General features: G+C 41.1%; 1 pseudogene; it reads right to left on the bottom strand.

The window, feature by feature from the left end:
• Nucleotides 1–321: 321 nt before the first annotated feature.
• LOC140628536 (ragulator complex protein LAMTOR5 pseudogene) lies at nucleotides 322–23,544 on the bottom strand (annotated as a pseudogene).
• Between the last annotated feature and the right edge of the window lie 2,836 nt (nucleotides 23,545–26,380).

The following is a 26,380-nucleotide window of genomic DNA, read 5'->3' as shown; positions in this document are numbered from 1 at the left end:
GGGAGAAGGAGGCTCCCCCCTGAGCAGAGACCAGGACATGGGGCTCAATCCCAGGACCAGGACCCTGGGATCATGACCTGAGCCGAAGGCAGATGTTTAACCATCTGAACCACCCAGTTGCCCCAAACCATGATCCCTTCTTACTAATATTTTGATAAGTCAGTCCATTGACTGTCAAAAAGCAGCTTACTCTAAAATTAATAGAAAAGTGCCCAATGCACACTAAATAAATGGCCTGACTACTTTAGTAGTTGTACAAGATAATTGATATTGGTAGGATCAAGCCCCTATGACGCACTGCTGGAGAACTGATATCAGACGTCAAGAAGCCATTTCATGCGCTGCCACTGCAATGCCTTCATGTTCCTGGATCATATTGTTCCCATTATCTGATTCTAGACACACCACAGGAATATCAGTGGGGGCTGAGGTCAGCTTAGCTGCTTGCTGGGCTAGAACAGGTATCACCCCAGCATGCTCATCTGACAGGGTCCCCCAGCTGCCCAGATTAATCCTTGTGAATCTGTGCACAGGACTCAACAATGGATTCTTCAGTGTGTCCTTCAAGTGCTGCTCCAAGGGGGCCTCCACCCCACCCGTCGACTACCTGGCTCGGGATCCCCCATGCTGTGTATTTCAATGTTCAGAAACAGATCTGTGTTTCCATTTCTGGCAATACTAGATGGTAGATATTCTTCAAAACCCCCAACTAGGGGACATATATGAAGCCTGGATGAAAATACAACAAATTCCTTCTGTCTGTCCATCTGTCTATTTACTGAAACAAACTCCTTTAAAATATACAGCTGGATTTGAAGGCAGTAAAGAACTCCAGGGGTCCAAAGATGGAGGGGATGCTGTGAACCAGAGTGATGAGCAGACGATGATGGTGCTGGCTGCCCTGCCCAGATTGAATCATTTTTGGACCTTGGTAACCAGGAGACTACTGGGCAGAGTTTACTAAAAAACAAAACAAAACACAAACCAAACCAAAACAAAACAACATTAAAAACTGGGGATCCTGGGTGGTGCAGTCTGTTAAGCATCCAATTCTTGGTTTGGGCTCAGGTTGTGATCTCAGGGTCATGAGATTGAGCCCCGAGTCTGGCTCCACACTTAGCAGGGAGTCTGCTTCAGATTCTCTCTCTCCCTCCGCCCCTCCCCACTCCCTAAAATAAATAAAAATAAATCTTAAAAAAATTAAAAGTATTTTTTTAAAAAAGGGAAAGTGATATGTGATGAACCAGGAGTCTATGGAAGTCTATCACCAGCAGGACCAAGAAAGAAGCCTGAGGCCCAGACAAGTCTGGAATCCTTCTGGGGCTACCCACTCAGTGAAATGGCAGGAAACAATCCTCCTACCAGCAATGGAGATACTAAACAGTTTGATAGACTTGGACTCGCTTAGAGTGAGAAAAAAATCTCCCCTTAGTTACAGGCGCTCCCTCTCACAGACCAGGGCTGGAATATCTGCTTTCCCCCTGCACTGACAGAAGCTACAAATGACTCTCCAACTGCCAGACCTAATGGACATTTTTCCCTCCTTCCCCTTGTGGATTGTCCTGAGGCATTTGACACTGTTGTCCATCAGTTCTTTCTAGAAAGTCTCTAGTGTCCTCACTTCAATAGCATTGCCCTCTCCCGGTCCTCTTTTCACTCCCCGGGGATAATGTTCCTCTGTCACCTTAATGTTCCTCCCCTGATCTACTGGATTCTTTCTAGGGTGCCACCCTCAGCCCATAACTTATCACATATGGCTTTCCTTTTTAAATTTTTAATTTTATTTATTTATTTATTTATTTATTTATTTTTAGGTTTTTATTTATTTATTCACAAGAGACACAGAGAGAGAGTTAGAGGCAGAGACACAGGCAGAGGGAGAAGCAGGCTCCATGCAGGGAGCCTGACGTGGGACTAGGATCCCGGGTCTCCAGGATCACACCCTGGGCTGAAGGCGGCGCTAAGCCACTGAGCCACCAGGGCTGCCCTAATTTTTAATATTAAAAAAAAAAAGTAAAGTAACCTCTACACCCTATGTGAGGCTCGAACTCACAATCCCAAAATCAAGAGTCTCATGCTCTAACAACTGAGCAAGCCAGGTGCCCCACTGCATATTGCTTTCTGATTGATCTTACGTGATCTCATAGATTTAATCACACCACTTTTAATCTGCATCCTTGCCCAGAACTTTAGAGTACTTTATCCAAATTCCTGCTGTGCAAGCTCTCTTGGATGTTCCCCAGATACATATAACCCCAAAAGTCCAAAACAAAGCTCATCAGTCTTTCCCCTAAAATGTTCTCTATCTTTCATCTACCAAAGGACACAGAGCTGGAACCCTAAGGATTATACTAGAATTCTCCTCTCGCCATCCAGACACTGAGCCCTGGTAGTTCCACTTACTAAATATACCTCAAACCCACCACCCATTTCCCCAGCCCTGCTACCACTGCTTCAGTTCAAGCCATCTTTTTCTATAGATCGTTGCAAAAATCTCCCAACTGGGTTTTAGCTTCTACTCATGCCGACTTCACATCCATACCCAGTGCCACCTGAATGACTTACCTAAATGGTAAATCTGACATTGTTAAATTTGTTTTCTATTTTTATTCTTTTTTAAGATTTTATTTATTTATTCATGAGAGACAGAGAGAGGCAGAGACATAGGCAGAGGGAGAACCAGGCTTCCTGTGGGGGGCCCCGATGTGGGATTCGATCCTGGGACCCAGGGATCACACCCTGAGCTGACTGCTGAGCCACCCAGGCATTCCTGTTTTCTATTTTTAAAAAGTATTTTTATTTTTTATTTTAATTTTATTTATTTATTTATTTATTTAATTTTAATTTTGAAAATAGTTTTTGAGACATAAGTGACCTATAACATTGTGTGTTGCTTTGATACATTTACGTATCACAATATGGCTACCACCATGGCTTTAGCTAATACCTCTATCATATGACATAATTATCATTTCTTCTTTGTGGTGAGTGCATTTAATATCCAGCCTCTTTGGAAAAAAAAAAACAAAAACAAAAACTAGTCTTTTGCTAGTCTCTGAAGCATATAATATTGTTGACTATAATCACTATGCTATGCATTAGATCTCCAGAACTTATTCAGCCTCTAGTTACAAGTTTGTACCCTTTGATCACTATGTCTCCGATTGCTCCATCCGCCAGCCCCAGTAACTACTACTTTACTCTCTGTTTCTGTAAATTCAGCTTTTTTAGATTCCATGTATACTTAATACCTCGAAATACTGTCTTTCTCTGTCTGGCTTATCTCAATAAGCTTAATGCCCTTGATGTCCATCCCTGTTGTTGCAAATGGTAAAATTTCCTTCTTTCTTGTGGCCGAAAAAGATTGTATATACATGCCACACTTTTCAATCTTGGAAAATAGTATATATATACAATGGTGTATATATACCACACCTTTCGTATGCATTCATTCACTGATGGACACTTAGGTTCTGTCTGTGTCTTGGCTATCATGAATAATGCTGCAATAAACCTGGGAGCCCAGATATATTCTCCATCTGTTTTCCTATCTTTTGGATATATACCCAGAAGTGGGATTGCTGGATCACACGGTAATTATATTTTTAATTTTTTCAGGAACCTCCATACTGTTTTCTGTAGTGGCTGAATCAATTTATATTCCCACTGTCACTTTCTTTTTTAAAACCCTTGCACACTGCCTCATTTCCTGCCAAGCTGTAGAGCATGGCATAGCTGGCTTGGAATAGCAAAAAAGCCCTTCGTGAGCTGGTCTTTGGACAGCTGTCTAGTATCTTTCCATACCAACTGTGCCCAGCACGTTCTTCACCAGCAGTTCCAGTGCGGCTTGCAGCAAGCCACGCACAGCGTGCTGTTTATTATCTCTAGGCCTTTGTTCATGCTGTCCCCTCTGCCTTTCCTGCCTCCAGCCTCCTGGTCAGTTGTTATTTGTCCTCCTCGTCACGCCCAGGCCCTCTCTTCCAAGAGAACACGTCCTGTTACCATGGTCCCCTATGCATACCACCAGCATAAACATTTTTGTCCCTGTATGTTTTTCTCTCCAACTGAGCTGAAAGCTCCTTAAGGGAGGAGACCCCCATCTTGCTCAATGTGGCATCTTAGCATATAATAGACACTCAATACATGTTTACTGTCTGAACTGGAACTGAAACACAGAAAGTAAATATCCGTAAATCAGGTAATGACATATTGATCTTATAAAAATGAGAAATGCTCTTTAAGAAAAAAAACAAAACAAAAACCTTTTTCAAGGAATACATCAAGGTATGAAGAAGAAAGTGGTAAATTCCCCAGAGTCCCAACATTTGGAAAGAGCCAGCAGCAACAGATCCAATGACGGAAACAGAGACCATAACAATCCAGGCACCCTGAAATAATTTCCTAAGAATACAGTTGGATTAGATATGTTAGATCTAATAGGGTATGTGAACTGAAATGACACTGTACTGCAACTTGAGGAAAATAAACAAAACTGGAGTGAATCTGGAGGAATATTCTGAACCATCCATGAATGTTTCCACACCATGAGCAACATTAGTGAGCTTTTAAAAGTGATTCAAACTCCCAAGCAAATGATCTGCATTTGGTAGAGTAGTTAACAACTTCAATTACTGTGTAACTTTGGGATTGGTTAAGGTGTTCCCAGGAGGAAAGGAAAGTTTTGCTCAGAAACAAAATGTGTTGAGTTAAGCAATGGGGAGTTCAAAAACAATTATTATTAAGAGCTTCACTGTTCTTTTTTTAACTGTGCAAAATTGGTTTTCATTACTTTCACTCTTGGTTCAATAAAAAGGCTTTTAAATTGGCTCTTTTTAGAATTTAATAAGCTCCTTAAAAGCGATGCAAATATTTCCTAAATCCTGAAATAAGCTTTCTACTGCATTCAGATGTGCCCATCCAAAAAGTTTGATTGCAATCAATAGAATTTAAGAGATGCTCCTAACTGAAGGATTACTTAGGGGGAACATTACAGAATATAATGTAGGAGAGCCACCTTCCCTGCTTCTCAGGAGCTTACATTCTGGGACAAACATGTTCTTTTGTTCTGTAAATATTTTTCACAAAAGGTGATAACGAGTCTGGCACTGGGCAGTACACAGTAGTGATGTTTCTGTAGCACCAACAGTAAATAGAGACTCAACGGGTCACTACTATATAGTTACATAGCTCAAATATCTCATCTTCACCTTTATGGCAGCATCAGTACCAGAGACAGGAAAATCATAAGAGGAACTAGGTTGAGTCAGTATTGCCAAGACTTTTTTCAGTTGCCTGGTCTCACAACTTCAGAGCAAATGGCAGTTTCTGTTTTAAGTAAATTGATCGGGGAATCCCTTTGAGGAATTCACAAGAAAATAGCTAGTCCTCCATCCTTCCAAATCCAGCAATTGGTTTTGGCAATTGGTTTCTCGACTCTGAACCAAAGGGTTCTGCTTTGTAGGTGCTTTCTACAGAGTGATCAAACAGTTAAAAGTCTGGACTCTGGAGCCAAGCTATCAGAGTTTCAATCTCAGCCCCTCCCCCTTAAGAGCTCTGTGATTTTGGACTACTCCACATCTTTCTGCTTCCATTTTCTCATCTTTATAACGGGGATAATACTACTATCTATTGTAAGGGAGCAAACTTTGGTATCCCAAGCTCTATTGCTTATTTCAAGCTGGTTATTTTTAAGAGACCATGGACACCCTTTTGTAAGAGACATTTACATGTATAAGGGAAATCTCCATTTGTAATGGATCTCCCTCTCTGTAGCAGGAAGAGGAGGATATCTACAAATCTCTAGAAACTCTGTGGAGAAGGGAGGGAGTTAAATCTGCATAACAACCTTACCCTTCATTACTGAGTTTTTCCTGGTACCCTTATAACTGACTCCCATCTCTTTTGTTTTTAGCTCAAGATGGTTTTTAAGGTGATGGCTTCAGTCATTTGTGGGAGTTACTCAGTTTTCCTGGGTCTCTCCCATAAACACAGGAGGCATACATATTGTTAAACTTGTGTTTGATTTTCTCCTGTTAATCTGTCTCGAGTCAGTTTGATTTTTAGACCAGCTGAAAGAATCTTTGATGAGTAGAAGAAAATTTTTGCTCCCCAATAGTATATAAGGTTAAAATCAATAGTAAATGCTTGGTAATTTGTAACTATCTTATTTTCCAAGGGAGGGAATGGAGAGAGAAAAGGGCCATGGATAGAATAGGAGTTAAATGAACACACTTAAGAGGTGGGAGTGTGTGTGTGTGTGGGGGGGGGGGGATGATGGGAGAGGGGGAGGCAAGAAGGCAAGCCAGAGAAGAAAGTAGAGAAGGGGCAGTGAAACTGGAAGATGGATAACAGGGTGGTGTCCTAGAAAGTAGGGAAAGACGAAATCTCAGGAAACAGGAAGGCAACAGCTTCAGACACTGTAGACAGTTTAAGAAGGAAAAGACCACTGTATGTAGGAGGTTCTTGCTGAACATTAACAGGTCAGCACCACTAGTCAATATTCCTTTCTTGTTATGTGGTTTGCTTTGAAATAGTATAACTGTTAGCCCTTTGCTGGAGCGGGTGGGTGGGGAGTTTTTCCTCTACCCTTCTAGGTTCTTAGTTGAGACCTCCTCCTGCTCATGATAAAAAGACAAATTAACAGGAGAAAACAAAGATACATTTAATAACTATATACCACCTGTACACATGGTAGAAACCCAGGCAAACCGAGTAACTCCCTAAAATGGTCCAAGCCACCATCTTAAAATATCACCTTCAGCTAAGATAAAAGAAATGTTTTGGGGTGGGGGAGCCAGTTATAGTAGGTGACAGTAAACAAGGGTAGGGTTCTTGTGAAGATTTAAGTCCCTGCCTTCCCCACTGATCAGTTTCTAGAGATTTAGAGTCCTCTTCCTCTTCCTGGTACTGAGAGGGAGACACCCTTACAAATGGAGATTTCCCTTATACATGTAAACATCTCTCACAAAAGGGAAGCTTTTGCTCCCATTTCAGAGCTTCTTCTGTATCTACAGTTTCTTAAAAATAACCAGCCTAAAATAATCTTTATGCCATAAAGGCATATTTTGGGGTGGCATGTTCTGCTCCCCTTTATCTGCTTCCTCCATGATCATATTTGGTCGCTTTCTAAAAAGGTAAAATATTGTGTAACCACATACTGTCTGGCTCTATAGCAAGAGCTAGAGCAATGATTCTCAAGTTCGCATTTTCAAAATGCCAAGACATGTAGTTTTTATAATAATAATACAAACTCTCTACCATGATGATGACTAATAATAATAATCAAGAGCAATTTAGCACCGTATACTTTTTCAAGAAATTTTCAAAACCATGATCCCATTGAATTACATCTCAGAGTACCACAATGAATATAAGGTCCCACAAACATATTTAAATTAAGCAATGAACCAAAAAGATGCCTAGTAATTCATTTAATATTATGTGACAAACTGTTTCTGGGTACACGCTTTTTGCCACATGCTAAGGTAATAATCTGGGAACTGATGGATGGAAAGACCTAGTCCTGACCTCAAAGTTCAGAAGAGAAAGAGATAACCAACCTTAATGTAATGTGATCACTCTGTGGAAGAGCAAGACATAAAATACAATGTGGAAAAAATAAAGGACCCACTTAGCCTGGGGGAGTTTAGAAGGTTGAACTGAAGAGGTAACATTTGAACTGAATCTTGGAGGCTGAGTAGAGATTTGCTGGGTGGAAAAGAGAGAAAAGGAAACCTTGCTTTTTAGAAAGTAGTCAGGTATTTTGACATCAAAACAAAATATCCCTAAAGGGTTGTGCAAACCTACAGACTTTCTTGCTAAGACAATTACAATATTCAGACACTTTAAGTTTACACAGAACCAGATGGCCTGGGCAGCCAGGTGGCTCAGCGGTTTAGCGCCGCCTTCAATCTAGGGTGTGATCCTGGAGCGCCCGGATTAAGTCCCACATCAGGCTTCCTGCATGGAGCCTGCTTCTCCCTCTGCCTGTGTCTCTGCCTCTCTGTCTCTCATGAATAAATAAATAAAATCTTAAAAAAAAAAAAAAAAGAACCAGCTGGCTTATTTGGAAGGAAATTTTTTTAAATTTATTTTTTATTGGTGTTCAATTTGCCAACATATAGAATAACACCCAGTGCTCATCCCATCAAATGCCCCCCTCAGTGCCCGTCACCCAGTCACCCCCAGCCCCTGCCCACCTCCTTGGAAGGAAATTTTTAAAAAAATTTTTATTGATTGATTCATGAGAGACACAGAGAGAGGCAGAGACACAGGCAGAGGGAGAAGCAGGCTCCATGCAGGGAGTCCGATGTGGAACCCTATCCCCAGTCTCCAGGATCACGCCCTGGGCCCAAGGCAGAGGCTAAGCCGCTGAGCCACCCGGGCTGCCCTGGAAGGAAATTTCAACTTTTAACTATATTTTGTTTTGTAGCACTGTGTGCCTAACAATGAAATATTAAAAAGAAAAAAGCGGGTTCTATTTTAACTGGATCTTTGCAGTGCACCAAAAGAGGAAGGAAGATAGGCTACAACAGGGTCTGAGAATATTCAGTAAGAATAATTTTCATATGAGATCATAAAAGCGTCTGCATCTGGTGTCTGAGGGTGTGTCAGGGATCCCCAAGACCACAAAATGTTTGATAATTCACTGAGAGGACTCGTAGGACTCAGCATGTAGTCTGGGCTAAGATTTATCATAGTGAAAGGACATGAAGCACAGTCAGCAAAGAGAAAAAACACACAGGGAGACCAGGTGCAATTTTCCAAAAGTCCTTTCCCAGTGGAGTCACAAACAAGTTACAATAACACGTGTGAAATGTTCCCAACCCTGAAAGCTCATTAGAGACTGAGCCCCCAGGGTTTTTATTTGGGGGTGGTCACGTAGGCACCCCTTGCCTGGCACGTACCCAAATTCCAGCCTCTCAGAAGGAAAGCAGGTGTTCAAGCATAAACCTTAATGTTTGCACAAACTGTTTAGGCCCAGCGAGCCACTCTTATCAGTTCTGGAAATGGTGGGAACTCTCCCGAAATTCAAGTTCCCAGACTCCAATCATGGGCCAACCTTGAAAGGAGACCTTTCTAAGGATAAGCAGTTAGGCATCACATCTGTGTTAACTCTTTTCTGTAGTAGGGGCAATATTTTTCTCATATTTTTCCTCCCCACAGGTTGTGTCATTCATTAGTCCAGTCTTTTAAGATCTGAAGCAATGGCCTATGAGTATGCATACTCTTTACATATTTGGGCTTGAGGGTGTGTGTGTGTGTGTGTGTGTGTATGTGTGTGTGTTTTAAACAGTCATAGTACCGAACATGGCCTAGACATTTTAAGACATTTTAGTTGCAAATATTTGCAAATATTTGTCTGGCTTTCCATGGCTAATACTTTTGAAGTCCTTAACCAGATGAGTAATTACAAGAAAGTATTATGGCCTAGTGTCAATGTTCTATTTTAAAATCATTCTTCAGCCATTAAATTTTCTTCGCTGGCTCCTAACATTGGTTTTCTATATGCGAGTACTCAGGGCGAGAACAGTAAAACACACCGCTGAACAACATTTCTTCTTTACTCCAGTCACAGTTGTTTCTTTAAAGTCCACACCTCATCTGTCACATGTGGAACAGTAACTACATTTTTAGTTTGCTTGTGGCTCTGATTTTTACTTTTCTTTCTTGGTTTGCTGTGTGCTTTTTGTGTATGTAACACATAATCCTATATAAAAGCAAAATCAAAGCTTCTCAGGCAGGTAAGTATTTGAAATCAGTGATAATCACATTTTATTCAAATGAATGTTTCACTTCCTGATAATTCTTCTAGATGATCTGATGCCCAAACCTTACAAATCAATTACCTTCAACTTTTACTCCTGGGAGATTATTTCAAATAATGAAACTTCCTATATATGCTCTTCTTCAGATCTTTATCCCCCAAAACTTATTTTGATTGATTATGTATTTATTTTTTATTTATTCTTGGAATAAACATTTATTTAATGTACATCATATGCCTTCTAGGTGTCAAGTACACAAATAATAAAGAAAACAAGGTCACAACCTTCAAGGAATTGAAAGTCTAATAGGAAAATCAAACAAATTTTAAACCTTACAAATATCTAGAAAACATCTGGTATACAAGTGTAGAAGAGGAAAAATTTTTATTCTACCATTCTAGGTTCTTTTGGCTGGTCTATTAAATTGACATATTAAATTGACATAGAGAGATGAACAGAAGAAAAGCAAACTTAATTTTGTACTTATGGGATCCCCACAAGTACATGAGAGGCCCAAAGATAGTCAGGCAATTGAGATTTATATGTCATCCTGAGCTAAGGAGAAGGGAGCAGGGTCTGGGGCTTCAAAGCAGAGGAAGTAAATTTATAGGAAGATGAGATGAGCAAATGTTTGGTAAACAAATATTTGTCATGCCAGGTAGATGCAATAGGACACAGAGAGGACTTGGAACAAACAGACCCTGGTGAGCCCCCCCACCCCCCTTACCACACCTAGCCCAGACTCTTTGTAGCTATCTCTGGCAATAGCTCTCTTCCTGGACCAGGCCCTCTCTCTAAATTGTTAGAGGCAGTTAGGAGGGAGCTAAAAAACTCTTCCTGAGTCCTTTGGGTCTTGATTAGGACAATGTTAGCTAATCCCAATGGGGGATTAGGAGGGCCTGACCAAAGGATAGAATTACTCCTAATTCAAGTCCACATTTTAAGCTGTATTCAAAACATAGAGACTATGATTGGTTTGGACAACATATATAAAATGCTATCTCTTGGGATCATCTTGAGTAACATATATATTGTCTAGCAAAGAGTGGCCAGTCACACAATACATGCTTTGTGTCACTTCCCTTTCACCATCCCCTATAGAACACACCTTGAACTCGGGGCACCTGGGTGGCTCAGTGGTTGAGCATCTGCCTTTGGCTCAGGGTGTGATCCCGGAGTCCTGGGATCGAGTCCCACATCGGGCTCCCTGCAGGGACCCTGCTTCTCCCTCTGCCTATGTCTCTGACCCTCTCTGTGTCTCCCACAAATAAACAAATAAAATCTTTTTTTTAAAAGATTTTTATTTATTTATTCATGAGACACACACACACACACAGAGAGAGAGAGAGAGAGAGAGGCAGAGACACAGGCAGAGGGAGAAGCAGGCTCCATGCAGGGAGCACAACGTGGGACTCGATCCCGGGTCCCTAGGATCAGGCCCTGGACTAACTGAAGGCAGCACTAAACCGCTGAGCCACCGGGGCTGCCCCATAAATAAATAAAATCTTAAAAAAACACCTTGAACTTTTGTTTCCTTCCCCTTATTCATGTGCCGCAGGCTGCTCATGATGGCAGTGTGGGTGTGGGTGTGAATGTGAGGAACTAGTGATGGTGAGGACAAGTTAAGAAGCTTTGATGGAAAGGAGACTGAAGACCATATGAGGCAAAAACCAAACCAACCAACCAACCAAACAAAAACACCTCTTTATGGGGCATTTTTTTTCCAACTAATTTTTGCATTTGAAAAAAAAAAAATGTGAGTTGTAAAAAAGGACCAATGCCAAAGTCCATTTAAAAAATTGAAAATTCCACCCTATTCTACTCCCATCTTCATGAATAACCAGTGCTAAGAATTTGTGTATCTCTTTCCAGAATTCTTTTATATACCAAAACACATATACGCAGAATTTGGTTGTTTGGTTTTACAAAAATATCACATTATACATACTGTTGCGCAACACACTTTTTCCACCCAAATATATCCCTTGGAGATCGTTCTTGTTAGTACATGAAGAGTTAACTTGTTCTTTTAACCAAGGTATAGAATTCCATAGTATGGCTAAACTGTACATTTAAACAATCTCCTACTGATGGACTTTAAGATTGTCATTACTATTATTATTTTTATTATTATTACAAAGTACTATAATTGCCATCTTTGTGCATTTATCTTTGAATGAGCGTACAAGTATTTCTGCATTATAGATTCCTAGAAGTAGAGTCAACAGTATATATTTCAAACTTTCATAAATAACATTGGGTCTTTCTTTAGCCTAGTGATTCCCAGTGGAGTGAGAGAGACCTGCCTCTCTGTGTTGCCTGGGAAACTTGTCAAAACCACCTGTGCCCACTTCCCCTGGGCCATCCAGACATGCTCACCCCCAGCAGACTGGTAAGTAGGGAAAGGGGGAGAAATGATGTGTATAGTTCCCTAGGTGATTTTCCGCCATGCCTTCCTCTCTTGAGGACCATTGCTATGGCTGCTCTAATTAGGAGATTGATGCTGTGAGTTAATTCCCTTCCCACCGGAGAGAATTGTTGGCCACAATCCCTGCAAGAGAAAGTGTTCCTTTAATATTTGTGAACCCTGTATTCTTCCAGAAGCAACTCTTTTTTCCCTAGAGTCAACATCATTTACTGTGAACATCTCCCTGTTCAAAAGAATAGGTCAGTGATGGTCCCCAGTGCAGGCCTCCGGTCAAAACCATATTTAAGTACTTACAGCCAAAGGGCCTGACTTGCCTCACTTCTGTCCTGACCACATACTCTGGGCAACTTTCTGGAACACTCATCAGTAAGAATGTTGATTTTTTTGGGGAAACAAAAAAAGTAAATAGAGAAAACAGTAATGATTGCTCTCAGCAATATAGGAACCGAGAATTGAACATAAAAGGCAAAAAGATTGTTAGCTCTCTCAACGACTTGCAGATGGACAATTTCATGTTTCTGTAACTTCTCTGAAAAAGAAACTTTAACCTAAAGGGGCAACACACTTTACTAAAATTCAAAGGCCCAAGATTTAAAAGAAAGGACTAAGCTTTAAGAACTGCATTATTGGTGAACCCTCTTGCTCTGTCATAGACCCCAACAATTAAAACCAGCAAAAGGGGCCTGGGTGACTCAGTACATTAAGCCTCTGACTCTTGATTTTGGCTCAGGTCATGATCTCAGGGTATTGAGATGAAGCCCCTCACGGGGCTCCCTGCTCAGCACAGAGTCTGCTTGGGATTCTCTCTCTCCCTCTCCCTCTGACTCTCTTCCCCACTCACTCTCCCACCCTCTCTCTAAAATAAATAAACAAATAAAATCTTTTAAAAAAAACAAAACAGAAATAGACAAGACTGCTTACCTCGTGGTCTTACTGAAACCCATTGTGCTTATTTATTATCACACTTTCTTGAGGCATTGGCAATTTTGCAATGACTGGAACATTCCAACCACCAGAACGGAAAAACCCTGATAGCAACAGAATGCCTAGGAACCACACTTCACGTGTCCCCTTCTCTGTCCATGATCATGGGCTGAATATATAACACCCTGACCCATGGTCATGTGCTCTCTGCACACTCTCTTGCACATGCCCCTTGAGCCTCTCTCTATAAAACTCTAGATGTCCATCTTGCTGGTAGAGAGGCGGTTGTTAAGATTTGAGCCTGCCACCTCCCCCGGCTGTTGGAACCCAAAATAAATTTCTCCTGTTCTCTTTTCCAAAACCGAGTTTCTTGAATTATTGGCTTCTCTTGCAATGAATTTATCTGAGTTTGTTCCGGCAACAGTGTTGGCAAATCAGCCAGGAGCTGGGCTTTTGATGTGTCCAGCCCCCTGGGGATCCCCAGAATGAAGCAGGTGGCAGTGGCAGTGCCAGGGCCCACCTGTTCGTTTCCTGAGTTAGTGGCTGTGATAGATCAATTACATGATTAGTTAAGAAGAAAGAAAAATGGAAGGTGGGGATATTAAAAAAAAAAGTTTTCAAGCACAGGAAACACAACAGTATAGAGGATGATCAATAGCTGCTCTGTTTTCACCATGAATGAGTCCCTTAGACATAGATTTGAATGACACATGAAGGCAGATTTACTGCATTTCTTTTTTTTTTTTTAAGATTTTATTATTTATTCATGAGAGACACACAAGGAGAGAGAGAGAGAGAGAGAGAGAGAGGCAGAGACACAGGCAGAGGGAGAAGCAGGCTCCACGCAGGGAGCCTGACGTGGGACTCGATCCCGGGACTCCAGATCACACCCCAGGCCAAAGGCAGGCACTAAATCGCTGAGCCACCCAGGGATCACCCCTACTTCTGACAAAGACTCGCTCCTTGACCAAACGTGAGTCAGGCTCCTCTGGGCACTCTTCTCAACTAGGCCCGAAATTTGTTTTTTTTTTTCCCTTGGTCCACTGAGATTCGTTTTAATAAGAACCCTGCTAGGTCAATTTAGCAAAAATCCCCACTCTCAATATCAGGTCAAATTCCTCATCCCTCACCCTCCATATTTTATTATTCTGGTCTGCCTGAAGGCAGGAATCCTGTCCAATCAGTTTAGCCAGAATGTTCCTTACCCCTGATGTTACTCCTTCTAGTAATTTTCTGTCCACTTACCCCTACCCTGCTCCTTGGCCATCATCTCCACTTGTCCTTTGTATTCAGAGTTGAGCCTAATCTCTTTTTTCTTGTTATCCGCACCCCCCCACCACCACCACTGTGGTCCCTCTTAAATAGAAGGAACACTTTATGTGAAGTTATTAAGAAAAACACAGTAAATAAAGGTAAGGTTGTTATGCAGATTTAGGTCATTGCTTTCTTCATTGTTAAGAGTTTCTAGAGGTTTAGTCATTCTCCTCTTCCTATTAAAGAGAGGGAGACACCCTTGCAAATGGAGATTTCCCTTATATATGTAAAAGTCTTTTTCGGAAGGTTAACTTTTACTCAGTTTTCAGAGATTTTCCTATGTGTGCAGGAGGGTTCATTTTTCTCCACATTCTCACCAGCACTTGCCATTTCTTGTCTTTTTGATTTTAGCCATTCAGATTAGGTGTAAGGCCATATCTCATTGTGGTTTTGATTTGCACTTCCCCGATTAGTGCTGTTGAGCATCTCCTCCTGTCTCTGTTGGCTAAATAAATCTGTCTTAGTCCACTATAACAGAATACCATAGATCAGGTGGCTTATAAACAGCAGAAATTTATTTCTCACAGTGCTGGAGGCTGGGAAGTCCAAGATCAAGGCACCAGCAGATCTGGTGTCCAGAGAGCCTGCTTTCTGGTTCACTGACAACTATCTTCTTCCTTTGTCCTCACATGGCAGAAGGGAACAGGGAGCTCTCTGGGATCTCTTTATAAGGGCACTAAACTCAATCATGAGGGTTCCACTTTTGTGATCTAATATCACCTCCCAAAGACCCCCACATCCAAATACCATCATATTAGGATTAGGTTTCAACAGACATAAACAGTTAGTCTATAGCATTCCATCCATCCAACTGGAATGGTATGTAGCCATTAAGATGACAACTGGTCGTGATTGGCAATAAAAAATCTATCACATATTGTTCATCAAATATAACAAGTCATAGGACAACACATAACATATGATCCCTGTTATATAAAATTATACACATAGGGGTGAAAATGTATAAGAGGAAACATCATTTTCACATATCAGAGATGTCCTAAGGCCTCGACTTCCTGTTTATATAAAACTTGCATCATTGGGAGACCAAAAGTTGACTTTGTTCCCTGAGGAAAGGACTCAATACTTTTCCTAAATGTCCTGGAAAAATTTAAAAAATCATCAAAATGCTTCGTTTACAATTGTATGCTTTAGTCCCAGAGAGTGTTTGCCTATATGAGTATGCCCTATATGATGAAGAATTTGAAGTTTTATTAGGAAGAAAATCAGTTCTTTTTTTTTTAAAGATTTTATTTATTTATTCATGAGAGACACAGAGAGAGAGTCAGAGACACAGGCAGAGGGAGAAGCAGGCTCCATGCAGGGAGCCCGATGCAGGACTCGGTCCCAGGACCCCGGGATCATGACCTAAGCCAAAGGCAGGTGCTCAACCACTGAGCCACCCAGGTGCCCGAAAATCAGTTCTTTAAGTGGCACACCTTAATTTCTCATTTTGGACAAGTCATACAATGCTATCTGAAGACAATGCTACATTTGGATTCACATATTCAAATACTAGAACCTCCAGATTTTTTTTAAAAAATAGCCCAAGAAAAGTAGGGACGGTTCATTTTCTCTGAAAGTGTCCTTATGTTCTATGTCTCAAAGGTGGCTCCTATGGCTTCAGGCAGACCCTTTCATCCTGTCACTGAGCCCTGTTACTTCCTTGGGTTCTTTCAGGGCAACTTCTTTGTTACAAAAATAGAAGTGTTGGCCAAACTATTTAACAGCAACGGTGTACCAGCCTCTAAGTTTGAGCTTCAGTATAAAAGGAGCGCTATGTTTCAGGAATTCATTTTAAAGTTTCACCTCTTGGTAAAATATTCAGTGTGCTTTGGGATATCAAATCCCCTATGGGGTTTGTCTGTTTCACAGGCCTCTGAACTCATGTGTTCGGGGAAGAAAATATCAGGCAAAACTCGAAGCTAGAATTTAGACTGGAGAATATAATTGTAGATAAGATTTTAATGGCACATGTTAATTGCTAAGAGACCTGGGAGGGCCCCGTAGAGTATGCAGCATCCAGAATAAATGGCTAGAACACAGCATCTAAAAGAATCAAAGCATCCTCTCGTACCCCCATCCTTTCCAGTAACTTTCATATATTTTGCTTCTGTATCTCCCTATAAATGGTGAGCACATTGCTGCGTTATTGGGCAGTCTTGAGTCGTCTAAGAGAAGCTCCTCTGGTTAAAAAATAATAATGCCATTGTTCCTTCTGTGCATGACACAGTAGCTTTACCCTCTGGCAAAATGGTGTCTGGGTTGCCTGCAGCTCTCATATAGGGGTGCAGGGGTAGATACTCGAGCCCTGCAGAGCCACACTGGCCTCATTTAAGGCTTAGTGCTAAACACCAAGTTAGCTGGCGCATTGGTCACTGCAGAGGTCCATGGTCCCCAAGCATCTATACTTCATTTGCCTTCACCCTTGGCACTTCAGTGCACACCAGCCTGACTTCTACTTCCAGCACCTTCATTTCTTAGGCTGAGGGCATGCTCTGACCACCAGAGCCAGCTTTCCCTGCCAGGAATTAATGCCCCATCCCCTCCTAGCAACCTCAAAAAATGATGGACAGGAGTTGACCACATATAAATACAACTTTAAGAGAGTAGATCCTTTTTTTTTTTTTTTTTTTAAGAGAGTAGATCTTAAAAGTTCTCACCACAGGAAAAAAAATGTAACTATGTAAGGTAACAGATGTTAATTAGACTTATTGTGGTGATCGTTTTGCAACGTATATAAATATCGAATCATTATGTTATGCGCCTAAAACTAATATCAGTTTATATGTCAGTGATAGGTCAGTTAAAAAAAAATACATCGACTTTCTAGTCCCCCCCCAGGCAGAATAATTCATTTTCCAAAGTTCCCCCACAGGGCTAGGACAATGACCCACAGTAACAACTCGCCCAATGATGGACTATGCTTTCTGTTGCTTTCTGTTCTCTGCCCTCCTTTCCCACTTCTCTGGGATCACCTTCTGAATAAACTACCTGCTTCCAAATCCTTATTTCAGGATCACTTCTGGGAGATCCCAAATGAAAACACAAACAGTGATGAAGTGCAGGAAGGAAAGCAACCAATATCCCCTTGGGTCTTGGGTCATAAAGATGGGGGAAGACAAGCATAGCCTTTGGAATCTGACATGGCTGGATTCCAATCCCGAGCTGTCTATATCCGAATTCTGTGACTGCCCAGGTTTATATATTATCTCAGAGCCTCAGTTTACTCACTGGTAATGTTCTCCCCCTTGGGCTGTTGTATTTGACAAGATAACAGGTGTAAAGGGCTCGGAATATGGGATGAATTTGGAAGTGGATGAGATTATAATGACTGCAAACCCCCCAAGGCCTGCCCCCCAGGCTACAGGATGAAACATAAAGCTATACTTTCCATAGTAAATAGCTTCCCAAAGAGAATATTTTTTCACACTTAAGGGCATTGTTCCAATTTCTCCCAAACACTCAACGTGGAAACACCCCCTACTCCGGCCTGATTCCTGCAAACGATATCTTTTAACATCTAAGAGATGAAAATTCACCAAGTTTCTTGAGAGGTTAATGTCTGCTCTAACTCATCACCTGAAATCAAGCCGATAATCCTCAGTCACACAGATCATGTGGGATTTTTTTTCCACATGTAAATATACGTGGGGGGAACAATAAGCCCATCACATAGAAGTGGTAAGCTTTGGGGAATGTGGGGAAGTGTGAAGAATATCTCTCATCCGGGATCCCTGGGTGGCGCAGCGGTTTAGCGCCTGCCTTTGGCCCAGGGCGCGATCTTGGAGACCGGGGATCGAATCCCACGTCAGGCTCCCGGTGCATGGAGCCTGCTTCTCCCTCTGCCTATGTCTCTGCCTCTCTCTCTCTCTCTCTCTGTGTGTGTGTGTGACTATCATAAATAAAAATTAAAAAAAAAAAAAAGAATATCTCTCATCCCCAAGGGACCCCAATGTCCACTGTGATCTCATCCAATCCCTGGGGGGTACTTGGGGCTTGTATTTTGAGATTCACACCCATTGTGAAATCAATTATGTTTATTACTGCTTTGGTGTGTTTTAATGGTGAGGATACCCTCATCTCCCTTAAGGGCTGAATCATAAGGATGCTTTGAATTTGCACTGTACTTGTACTCCTCCAAGTGTGTCAATACATGGTATCTTATTTTATTTTGTATTCCAAAAGTTCTCACATACAGAAATTGGTCCTTTTTCTCAATCAGAATTTTTGTAAGCTGTTCCACACTTCTCCTGGTTATGTCCCTCTGGGATTTATAAACCAAATAAATCCCTCCCCCATATTAACACCTTTCAATATCTGCAGACCACAGCCATGGCCTGTTCCCTTCCCTCCTTTTGTTCTTTTATCCATCAAATTCACCTCAAACTGATTTGAAAATCAGGGTTGGGGAACTGGGTAAAAGCGCCATAAAGCACCATAAAACTCCATCGGCAGTGTCTTCACATAGATTTCTACATTTCCTCATCCGTCTTTCCTCTGATTTCTTATCAACATTTTTGTGCCCCTTCTCTGGTTTCAAGAGAAAACAAATATTCTAGGTCAAAATGTCAGCAACACCACAGTACGAAAGAAAATTTCAACCCTCGGGCCTGTAAAATCTAAGACAGAAAGAACTCCAGCCGTCTTGGACTGTCTCTCTCCTCCATTCCTGGTTGAAGGCATTGCAATCCTTTGCAACATGTCCACAAAAATCAAAGAACACAGCTAATGTGGATTTAGCATTTCTATTCCTTGTAGTCCATTCAGACATCTTAATCTGACAGGACTGACGGCTGAGCAGACTTCCCTGTAACTGTACACACACACACACACACACACTCACGCACATACGTGTCATTCTGCCTCTCTGCACTTCACCATCCCATTCTCACTGCGAGTCTGGTCTCCACGTGACTGTGCCATAGCCAATCTCCCACCAGGCTGTGTCCTAGATTCAGCTTCTGCCTCAATTAAGGAAACATGGGAGACAAAGCAGCACTTATTTTTAAATTAAAAAGCCTCCCGGCTTCCTCCCTTACAGACTGCCCTGAGTGTGCTGCCCTGATCAAAGCCGCTTTGAACACTCCTCTGTCTGGCAGGCAAGGGAAAGGAGGTTGCCTGTAGAAACCGTTCATGTAAAACATTAGAGCATCAGGAACATGGGAGGGGCCAAAGTCCGTGTGGAAGAGGCTCATAAGTTTGTCTTGGTTTCAGGAGTTCTCGAAGGCCATGATTAAAAACAGAAGGTCCGTGGTTCTAACTCTTTTTACTTATTCTAATTCTTACAGGCATTTCTTACAAAAAAAAAAATCATTCCTTCCTTCATTTGTTTGTTTATGTATTGCTTTTTCCTATCCTTGTCCACTTTAATTCTTCTCTTTTTTCTTTTTAAAGTAATCCTCCCACACAATATCTTTCTCAAAAGATTCTTTTGTTCCAGTTTTTATTACCCTTCCCAGTCTTTTAACTGCATTCCTTGCTTCTCTTTCTATTCTAAGAAAAAGAATCACTGACCGATTTGTCATTTCTTACCATTTCTCACCCCCTCTAAAATTGACTTGAAAAAAAAGTGTTTAGAGTGGTAGGATTCATAATAGACCCAAATTGGAAACAAGGCAAATATCCATCAATGGAGAATAAACAAGTTGTTATCTATCCATACAATGGAGTATGACTAGCAATAATGAAGAAACAACTACTGATAAACACAACATGGGTGAATCTCAAAATAATTGAACAAAAAAGAAGCTACACAGAATGGAGTATGTACTGTATAGTTCCATTTAGATGAAGTTCAGGAATAGGCAAAACGAATCTGTGGTGAGGGCCATCAGAATAGCCTTGTGGGGAGATAGATTATTGAACGGAAAGAGGCCTAAGGGCACTTTTGGGGGTGATGGAAGTATTCCTTACCTTGACAAGGGTGTGTTTTACATTTGTCAAAACTCATCAAACTGTATGCTTCAGATCTATGCATTTCACAGTCTAAATGATGTCTCCATTTTAAGAGATATGGTTTAAAGAATTTTAAAAAGGAGGCAATTATTAACTGTGGCACTTACATTATGTGGCTTATAACATCACTATTTAAAATAATTTTTCTGGGGCACCTGGGTGGCTCGGTTGGTTGAGCATCTCCCTTCAGCTCAGGTCATGATCCTGGGGTCCTGGGACTGAGCCGCAGAGAGGGCTCCCTGCTCGGTGGGGAGCCTGCTTCTCCCTCTGCCTGCCACTCCCCCTACTTGTGCTCTCTCTCTCTGTCTCTGTCAAATAAATAAATAAAACCTTTTGTTTTAATTTATTTATTTTTAAAGATTTTATTTATTTATTCATGAGAGACACACAGAGAGAGAGAGAGGCAGAGACACAGGCAGAGGGAGAAGCAGGCTCCCCACAAGGAGCCCGACGTGGGACTTGACCCTATGAGCCTGGGATCAGGGCCTAAACCAAAGACAGATGCTCAACCACTGAGCCACCCAGGCATCCCAAATAAAACCTTTGTAAAAAATCATTTTTCTGAAGACCAATACTGTGGGAAAGTTCTTAAATGTGAAAGGGGCAGGATGCAAAATCCTACGTAAGAATGGCTCAGTTTTTCATAGGGAATGTTTCCTACAGCATATGCCTGGAAAAAATGGAGGAGTTAAAAATGATTTAAAGTGAAAGCACTCCTCTTCTTTCCATATAAGAAGTTCTGCCTTCCTAAATGTTTGATTCTGACAGTTACACAGAGCAGGACCGTGAAGAAAAGGCAATAATTCTTCCAGAGAACCACAGGCTGTAGCTTTTTGTCTACTATGGTCACCCAAAGGGTTGTACGGCCTTGCCTGGAAAGTGAATGGATCCTGGAAGTCTGCTTTGTTTTCTTCCCAAAGTCCCTCTGTTTGGTTTAGCAAATCTCTCACTTGCTTTCTATTCCTTTGTCCAAGTGACCAGAACCCTGTTAGCCTGCCCTCCAGTGGGCTGATGACCCATAACTCCCTTCCTTCCTTTTTTTTTTAAGATTTATTTATTTATTTTAGAGAGAGAGAGAGCAAGAGCACGTGCAAGTGGGGATGAGGGGAGAGCAAAGAGGGAGGGAGAGGAAGAGGGAATAAATCCCAAGCAGATTCTTGCTGAGCGTAGAGCCTGACAAAGAGCTCATCCCAAGACCCATGAGATCATGATCTGAGCCAAAAACCAAGAGTCCAATGCTCAACTGGCTGAGCCACCCAGGAGCCCCACCACTGGTTGCTTCTTAAACCAGATGTGGTCAACCATGATATCCAGGCCATAGGCACAGGGTTTTCTAACCTTCACTAATCTAAGTAATTTCAGAAAAAGTGAAATAACCGTGGGAGAACTAAGATTCCTGCAAAATGCAACTGACAAGTCCACAGTATTTTCAATAAGCACTGATGGGGGTGGTGGGGCTGCTTCTTCTTTTTTTCCGCCCAGATAGAGTTTAACAGAAGAAGGTGCAAAACCTACAGGAAGTGATAAAGGGTTTATTTTGGTGATTCTTAGACTTTTTTTTTTTTCCCAGAGAGGATACAAAGAAGCTGATCACTCTTAAAAAGAAAGAGTAAGAGAATAGGTCACAGGTGAAAAGAACTAAAGCACGATGGGGTCTTTGATGCATACCAATCAAGAAGAAAGTGAATTAAAAAAAAGCATAAACATTTGAGAAGGACAAACTACATTTTCTCATTCTGTCCTTATTCCTTAATTCACTGATGAGTATATCTTTAGGAGAGAATCAATCCTCATTTTTGTGGAGATAGAGGAATACTTGTCTTTGAATGACTACTTTAATTCCTCTTTGAGGAAGGGGTGTTCCGGGGATTGAAATGAATAAGTAGAGCACAGAGGATTTTTAGGGCAGTGAAGATCTTCTGTATGATACTATCATGATGGATACATGTCATGATATATTTGTCCAAACCCGTAGAATGTGGAACACCAAGAGTGAACTCTAATGTAAACTATGAACTTTGAGTGATAATGACATGTCAATGTAAGTTCCTCAATTGTAACAAATGTACCCCTCTGGTGGGGAATTTTTTTTTTAATTTTTATTTATTTATGATAGTCACACACACAGAGAGAGAGAGAGAGGGGCAGAGACACAGGCAGAGGGAGAAGCAGGCTCCATGCACCGGGAGCCTGACGTGGGATTCGATCCCGGGTCTCCAGGATCGCGCCCTGGGCCAAAGGCAGGCGCCAAACCGCTGTGCCACCCAGGGATCCCTGGTGGGGAATGTCGATAGTGGAAGTGACTAGGCAGGTGTGGGGGCAGTTGGTATGTGGGGAATCTCTGCACCTTCTTCTCAATTTTGCTGTGAACCTAAAACAGCTGTAGAAAAATAAAGTCTTTAATAAAAGAAAAACCTATAAAGAAATATAACAATAGTAATTTCTAAAAGAAGTGCTGTATTGGGGTAGACACTGTTATTTACATACACAGTATCTATTTCCCTCTGTCCTTCTGAACAGAACCCAATTCTGTTCAAGCATCCTCCTCACCTCCACAGAGCCCAACTGACCCAAGACCCCTTCCTTAGCTCCAGTAATAGGTCTTGATTGCTCTCAGCTATTCAAGGCAATTGCACTACATTAGCCAGTGATTGGTCCAGAAATCCAAGTTTAAAGGCAATCAGTGGATGGCCTTCCCCAAGCAACTGCACCCATGTGACCTTAACCCACCTGATCACACTGTAGGAAAGGACTTTTTGGCCATGGTTCGGGGAGATGCTTTCTTGTTATCTCCCACTGAACATGATGAGCATGCTGGTACTGGCAGCCACTTTGCGACCATGAAAGAGGTCAGACTGAGGACAACAAAGAAAACAAACAAAAACACATGAAGGAAGGCAGAGCTAAGAGAACTGAAAGAAGGAAAGCAGAGTGCTGCTCAAATGGTGCCTTGAGCTTGCATTACCATTGGGCATTTTGACATTTTTAAGCCGGTTTAAGCCTTATTTCTGTTACCTGCAACAGGAAATAATCTGATACAGGTTTTCCCTACTTGAGGAGTATATGTTGGTTTCTACGGCATTTTTTTTGCTCATATAGATCAATAATTACCTTGGCTGCACTCTGTAGCAACCAAGTATTTTCAAAATCCATCACGCGCAGTTAATTGTGTCAGTCATTAGTAATAAAGCTCCAATAAGTCTAACCAAGATTGTAAACTCATAGGGCTTGATAAAATCTGCCAAAATGGTCAGTCATTTATTTACTCATCCAACAAGGAATTATTGAGAACCTAATATGCATCAAGCATTAAGTAATGAGAAGTGTGCTACACCCTGATTCTGTCCCTTTAAATTACATTTGAGTACAAAGAAAATAGGGCAATCTGTGATTATGCATATATTCATTACAAACTACTGCACAAATATTTGGCTCATAACTATGAGTTAAATGGTATGACATTTCCATGAGAAAATTAATTACTTGAACATGTGCTGTATAAAATATGTCAAATCACTTATTTGGATGTTGTAGATTGCACATTAGTTTTTAACCAAAGGAAATACATGAGAAATAAACATAAAATGCACACTCTATGTATTGTAAATGTCATGTTATGCCCAAGGGCCTCTTGCAAGTGAACAATTCTTTTCTGGATGAGGAGAGTGGTGTCTGAAAGATCATAAGATCACAGATCCAAAAAAGAGAGTCACGTTGCAATGGCTTCTTCATGCATTTAAAGGTTGCACCTATTGATAACATGTCTATTTAAAGACTATGTTTCATACAAATAGCTATGTGTGAAAGAATGGGTAGATTAATCATTTCAGAGCCCAACCTGTCATCTAGAATCGTTTGGAAGTCTATCTGCCTAGGAATAAAAAATAAAGATTTATGGTTTGATATGAGTACCTACAGTCTGATGCTTTTTATGGTTTCAACGACTTTGAGAAAGATCTATATAAAGATCTCTAAGTTAGAGACTATAATAAATGCCACTGAAGTAAACATATACTACTACAATAAATGATAGAGTAAGAAAACTAAATGAAAAAAAGAGAAAAAGAATTAGTAAGGTCAGACACATACACAAACAAAATGTAGCCTGTGTTGTTTATTGAGAGCCAAGAAACATTCATAAATGGAAAGGAAATTCCCCAAGGAAGCATATGGGCTTCACTATGTATGCTTCGGAGGGAATATGCTTATTCAGCCGGGCATACAGTAGGACCTTCTCTGTATTAATATAGATACAGGATAACTGTGACATCCATCCTATAAACTAATCATGTTATACCAGTTTTATATACTCTGGTTTTAGGCTGAAGGATTTATCCTATAAAATAGCCAAGGTCACATAATTAGAATGTCTTATGTCAAACTTCTGATTCTAAAAATGATATTTGTCCTTCAAGTCACAGAATTTACACATGGTCTGATTTATTTCTCAATTTCTTAGCTTCAGTACAAGGGTTCTCTAGGCTACAATTATTTACTTGAACACATTTGCACTGAGACAGTACATTTTTTGTAGGGCACCGAAGTACATGCTTTTGCTCTGATTAAGTCTTCTCTTTATGTATGAATGAGTGTTTTCACAATTGCAGTGGCTAAGGATGAGTTCATCAAGAGTAATGTTCTCAGAGGCTGTGGGCGTTTTGCTTTAGGAGGCAATAATGAGAAATTTTCCGTGCTAACTTGGACACAGCTGATGATTTGAACTACTTTAAAGTATGTGGGTGGAGGCCAGAGTTTTGTTAATAATAATCATAAAAAAGGAATATGTATGGAGCAGAGAGAAGGGATGCATAAAGAAATGTTCTCTGGTCAAACCAGTAACCTACACTTCTGGTGGCTAATTTTATGTATTAATTTGACTGGGTGCCCAGATACCCGGTTAAATATTCTTTTGGGTATCTGTGACGGTATTTCTGGATGAGATTAGCATTTCAGTTGGTAGACTGAGTAAAGCAGATTGCCCTTCCTAATGTGGGCGGGCCATATCTAATCCATTGAAGGTGTGAATAGAACAAAAGGCTGAGTAAGGAGAATTTTTTCTCTGCCCATCTTTAAGCTGGGATGTCAGTCTTCTCCTATCTTCAAACTCAGACTCAGACTGGAACACACCATCAACTCTCCTGGTTCTTAGGCCTCGAGATAGCCCGGAACTATACCACTGGTACATCTGGGTCTCCAGCTGGCCAACTGCAGGTCTTGGGACTTCTTAACCTCCATAATCACATAATACAATTCCTTATAATAAAATGTATATTCTATTTTTGTTTCTCTGGGGAACCCAGATGAAGTCACCTACGTGCTGAACCTGACAGCTAGAGTACATAATTTTTTAGCATACCCATCTGTCTCTGAGAAAATATGTCATGATTTACTTGAGTCTTTCTTTCATTTTAAGATAAACAACTAATGATTAAAAAGAATACAGTTCGGGCAGCCTGGGTGGCTCACCGGTTTAGCACTGCCTTCAGCCCAGGGTATGATCCTTGAAACCCAGAATCAAGTCCCATGTCAGGATCCTTGCAGGGAGCCTGCTTCTCCCTTTGCCTGTGTCCCTGCCTCTCTCTCTCTCTCTCTCTCTCTCTCTCTCTCTGTGTCTTTCATGAATAAATAAATAAAATCTTTTTTTTTTTATGATAGTCATACAGAGAGAGAGAGAGAGGCAGAGACACAGGCAGAGGGAGAAGCAGGCTCCATGCACCAGGAGCCCGACGTGGGATTCGATCCTGGGTCTCCAGGATTGCGCCCTGGGCCAAAGGCAGGCGCCAAACTGCTGCGCCACCCAGGGATCCCATAAATAAAATCTTTTAAAAATAAATAAACAAATAAATAAATAAAATACAGTTCGACTTTAACAACATGATTCAAATAACTAAAATATTTCATGTAGGAATTAATATTTTCACTTACTAGCAAATGTTAAATACCACAGTTTGCACTTTGCTTCACTGTTTTAAATTTTATTTTATTTTAT

This window comes from Canis lupus, chromosome X (genome assembly GCF_048164855.1).
Source record: "Canis lupus baileyi chromosome X, mCanLup2.hap1, whole genome shotgun sequence".
NCBI classification, from domain to species: Eukaryota; Metazoa; Chordata; class Mammalia; order Carnivora; family Canidae; genus Canis; species Canis lupus.
The sequence above is the reverse complement of the archived record's forward strand: the minus strand, read 5'-3'. Positions and strand labels throughout refer to the sequence as shown.